At 43.3% G+C, this 5,529-nt stretch overlaps 1 non-coding gene across 1 annotated transcript; it reads right to left on the bottom strand.

The window, feature by feature from the left end:
- Nucleotides 1-1,817: 1,817 nt before the first annotated feature.
- Nucleotides 1,818-2,000, bottom strand: LOC126516975 (U2 spliceosomal RNA). Its single transcript, XR_007596166.1, has one exon. It is a non-coding gene; the product is annotated as a U2 spliceosomal RNA (small nuclear RNA).
- Nucleotides 2,001-5,529: the final 3,529 nt, after the last annotated feature.

Below are 5,529 nucleotides of genomic sequence, written 5' to 3'. Positions count from 1 at the left end.
GATTCTTTTACAACGGCAACATCATTCTGGTCTTGTCGGTATTCGAGATCTGGAAAGCTGTTTAGAAAAGTGGTTGGATCTGCTTTGTCAAAACTGACAAAGTAAAAATCCCAGGGTTGACTTTGATATAGTAGGAGCCTGGTGAGTCAAGGGTCAAGAACCTGTGCTTGCACGTAGGGCAGCGCTATGTTGTTCCGTTTGTTTCACGTACTTTCTTCAGTGCACATGATCCTGAATTCGTCACACAAAGCTCGTTGGCAGGTTACTACAAGCGTCATCAGTGTTCTACATGGCCGCCAAATTGGGTTCACCGGCCATTCCGAACTTCCGTGGCGAGGAGGGCCTGTTAGGTATGGACCATTTCTCAGCATCGGTCAAGTTCTCCGACAGCCGCCCGTCGACGTTTTGCAATTGGGGTGCCCAGGTGAGCGTCGACCGTGTTACCAGACCCACCAGACAGGCTGGTTATCCTGCCCTCATCTGTCGCGCAAGGAGTTTTTGTCTCTTGCGGGCTTCTTTCACGCTCGGAAAAAAACTTTTATCTAAGACATATTGGGCAAGAGAAAGCTGTATCGGGAGTTTTTCATGTTACTCTACAATTCTCTCATTGAAACTTTCCATCTAATTTTATTATTTGTGAAATTGAATAAATAATTAGTACTAATTATGTATTTAGGCAGAATGCAATAAATAATCTGAGTGTCTTCAAGTGACGGCAAACAACATTTCTTTGGCTTTGTCCAGCTGCGTGGCATATGGATATTTTTAAATCTTAGTGCACGATAGTTGGGACACGCTGTATACACCTGTCTTATTTCGCGGGATCGAATCCCGGCCACGGCGGTGCACCCGTGTACTTAGGTTTAGGTGCACGTTAAAGAACCCCAGGTGGTCGAAATTTCGGGAGTCCTCCACTACGGCGTGCCTCATAATCAGAAAGTGGTTTTGTCATGTAAAACCCGATAATTTTTTTAAACACCTGTCTTATTTTGTTATTTTTGTGCCGTTTTCTAGTCATTACATGCTTGTACGTGTTTAACCGAAATTAATATACAGGGCCCACATACCAAGAACTATACTTAGCTAAAACAATTCTTCAAACAGTATACATGGTTTTATTGATGTTGTGGAAAGCTCGTACAAAAAATCACCATGAGCGCATGGAGAATATGAATGCATTTTTTTGCAATAAATCAACAGCCAATTCGAGAGCTCTGTAAAGGTTCATGTATATTTAAGTGGCTCATTTTGAAGAAGTCTCAAATCCATCGGAACAAAAGCACTATGGCCATTCAATGCGGCGTCAGTGGTAGCCCAACAAATGTTTAACAGACTCTAGTCAACAAGAGGACGAACAAACACGCTCTTGCGTCTGCTGTGCCCGCGATCAGCCTTTGTGTACTGCCGGTGCGACCGAGAGTGTGTCTAGTGTCTTAGAATAAATCTTCATACTACAAGACAATATAGTCTAAATAAATTTCAGTGTGCAATATTCCAAACATTTGAACACTTGTTGCCATATTTCAACAAAAGTACAATGTGCTTTCAATGCTGTGTAAATGGCATCTTAACAAATATTAAATGGAGCTAGCAAAATGTACTACTTCCAAATAAGTTTTACCGGCCACATTCAAGCGATTTTGACACTTACCTCCATGACACTTGAAGAAACGTACAATGAGTTGTCAATACAATATGTAAGCATTGACCAATACTTCAATATTCTAGCAGTAATTTTTACAGCGAAGCTCTATGTGGCTAGGTTCTGGAGAAAATTGCGTGCTTCTATCAAGCGGCGTAGAGCGAGAATTTCACCCCATACTTGGGCCAATCCGGAAGATAGTACAATACCGGGCCCACTCGCAGAGGAGGTGAAGCAGGGTTTAAGCACTCTGCCAACTTGTAAATATAAGTTTATATGTCTTACGTCCAAATACAACCCGTATCAGACATCAGGCTGATAAGAACAGATACTGTACTTTGACCCGCGTGGGCCATGTCTACGTTCGCTCCTCCCTCTCTTTGTCGGCATTCCAAGCGCTTGCGTATCTCCTTTCCTTCCGCTCTCCCGTGGTGTCGGTCCCGTAAACATGCCGCCCGCCAGCACCGCGAGGCGAAAAGAAATGCGAACCGTCCATGTGGCCCCGATCCCGCGAACTTGGAACATTTCACCGGAGCAACGGCCAGGCTTGAGAGGTAGTTTGCGGGGAAACAATTTTGTGTGACCGCCTGTGGTTTTTGAGAGACCTTACAACCATTACAGCACTGCGGGGAATTGACCAACGCAGGATCGCTTTGGCTAAGCTAAGGCAGTGTGTGCCCTGGAAGCGCGGTGAGGTGCGTGTCTGTTCTACGTGTAGATATTTGCTAGTAAAAGGTGTCGTGCCGCGTGTTGCAACAGTACAAAGGTATGTATATCCCTTGGTGCCTCATCATCTTCTCGCGCTCAACATCGTGGAGGAGCGACTAGTCGCGCCTCGCCTTCCATTTATTTGCATACGGCGTTTGACGCGCGGCAATCGACAGTTCGCCATGAAGGGGCCCACATACACAGCTTCGCTGGTCATCCACCTTCAAAAAGTGGAATGGCACTGAACTTTTTTTTTCGAATAAATATGAGCGCTTCTTCGTTCGCTCCTTTTGCAACAGGGATTTCTTGAACTCTGCAATGATTCAAAGAAGAATGCCTACTATAGCTCAATATGCACCAGCTGAAAAATACAAGGAACAAATTAAATTTACAGCTCGAAGCTTAACTCTTAGTTTACAGTTAGATCCTGCGTGGACATGAGTTTCTAAAGTATCAAAAAATTTCAGTCATTATCATGCAGTATATGACGAAAGGGTACATTGTACTAAATTGCTTGGCGAAGTCAGGCTAAAACGTGCTTTTCTATAAATGTATCAATGTATTTACTTTTACAAGTTCATTTATCTTACAAGGGACAGTAGGTTCGTTGTTCCTTAATATTAAACACGCATAGTTTAAGAATATAGACCGCGCTAGCTTAGACATTGAGTATTTTTTTAGATCAAGAGACAAAGACAGAAAATAAAAATAAAGAACCGTACACTAGTGCTAAGTTATTTAACAGGAAAAAAATGCAGTTTATATATATTACAAGACCTTCAGGAATCGTTAGCTTTTAAACGAAAAAGAAACGCAGGTTAACAGAAACATAGCATTAAATTTCCATTTCTCATGCTGAACGCTAATACATGAAATAGCAGTAAAGAAAAATTATGAAATCAGATAATCGGCTCATCGGAATCGTTCTTAAAGTTTGGAAGCTTTCTTGAAAGTTTATTTGAAAGTTTATTTAACATAATTAACGTATACAATGGCAAACAACGCACTTTTGGGACACAACAAATTTGTTAAAGGGCCCCTACCGACTGTAATTGGGAAAAAACACTTCTATGGCAGCTGTTCTCTTATACGGTAAAATCACATAAAACTGAAATAGTTGAATAAGTAAAACAAGAAAATACAGTAGTAGGGAAAATTTCATAGATGAGACACATTTTTCTAATAATTTTATTTTTTATGTCATCGATGACATCGGCACAGGAAGAGATAGGAAGAACAAAAAGTGAGGACATGTGCATGCATACGCAGTGTTACGGAGTGTTAATAAGTGAGTGATAAGTTTCCGTTCAAAGTTTTGAAAGTCCAGAAATGAGAAGCACTCGAAGCGCGTGATGTCCTTCCAGCGTCTATGGTGTGGGAGCAGCTTGTACCGGTGCACTCAAGTACTTCTTTCCGCCACCGTATTCGAAAGTTGAGGTGTAGAACTCGCAATTCTCAGCGTTTGCATCCAAATCTGGAAAGACAGCGAAGGATATTGGCATTAGTATACCAGTATAGGAAATAAATTTACACGCTTCTCGCGAAGGAGGAGTGGCAAAAATTGTGGCGTCTCGGAAGTATGTCCAAGAGTTCATGTAGTACATTAAAAATTTAATTTCAAAAACTTAAACATACATTAATGTGGTCTCCTTCAAGATATTTGCCATCAGACATAACACAGTGCTTCTACCTCTTCCGTTATTAGAAGCCCCCTCGGAATTCCTTTTCTGTTAAGCGCTACAGCAGTGATGTTTCCTTTTGAATTGCAGTCACATCCCCAAATACCGCCCCCCGAGCACGAGTTTGCATTTGTGGAATAAAATGTTCCGTATACCCACGCACTGAGGCAAATGGCTTAGGCAAAGCTTAATTTGTTGTTTGGGAACAACGTTGCTCTTCTTTAACGGCCATTTGCAAGTATAGAGCACACGATCAACTCATACACATTTTTCATTGTGAAATGCCTTGCTCAACCGAAACCTAAACTGTGGCGCTCGAGCATGCAGATTCCACGCATGACGACGAAGGAACGACGACGAAAGTACGACAAACATGGGATGACAAAACTGGAATGACGACGCTGTAACGGCCACGACGTCAATGCGACTATTGTATTAGAACAACGGAACGACTACCAAGGAATGACGACGACAGCGTGGCGACAACGCCTAACGACAGTGGAAGGGCTATGACAGAACGACGACGACGCAATGGCAACAAGGGTGTGAATACGAATGCATGATGTCGACGCAATGACAAATGTGGAGTAAAGACTACGTTGGAATGACGACGATGTTTGGACCATAACGCTATGAGGACGATAGAATGACGATGACGGCGTGAAGAAAATGTCATGACGATGCTTGAAGGACGACGGCTGTATGAGGACAACGCAATGACGGTAATTGCATGAAGACAACGACATGATTATTACAGCACGATGACACCGGTGTGATTATCACTGAATGACGACGGCAAAATGACCACAAAGGCGTGACCACTAATGTATGAGGACGACGGCATGACGACAATAGAAGCTGGAATGACGACGACGGAATGACGGCGATGCAATGACCACGATGGCATCACGACGACGGCACGACAACAATTGGATGACGACATGGGAATGACTACCACAGAATGGCGACGATGGAATGATCATTACAGCATGAAGACTGTACGATGATGGCATGACCACGATGATACAGCGACGATGGCGAGGCGGCAAACCTGTAGGGGTAGTAAACCTTGGAATGTGTATGAGCTATTTGCTAAGGAAGCAGCAGCGCTGGGCAAGTCCAGGAACGAGGCAAGGAAAGCTTCGCGTTATGGAAGTCGCAACGGGCTAAATCCGGTAATGAAAAAGGGTGTTCCAGTACAGCGATGAAATTGCGGGCCAGAAACTGACGCACTATCATTGCAGAATGCGCAGGGGCATTATCAGGATGAAGAATACTGCCCCCTTTTTCCGACCTATTTGGTCGAATGAACCTCCCACGATTTCTCAGACGCTTCAGGACCTTCACGTAAAGAAGCTGCATTTACAGTTTGACATTCAAGTAGAAATTCGTGCCGTGCAATGCCATGGCAGCCGAAAACCCGATGAACGTGACTGATTTCTTTTACCTGTTCTTACGTGCCTTTTCCTGTTTACCTCATTTTGCCTTTTCCATTCAGTT

The sequence above is a fragment of the Dermacentor andersoni genome, chromosome 1 (assembly GCF_023375885.2).
Source record: "Dermacentor andersoni chromosome 1, qqDerAnde1_hic_scaffold, whole genome shotgun sequence".
Lineage (NCBI taxonomy): Eukaryota > Metazoa > Arthropoda > Arachnida > Ixodida > Ixodidae > Dermacentor > Dermacentor andersoni.
This window is presented reverse-complemented; position numbering and strand designations above follow the sequence as displayed.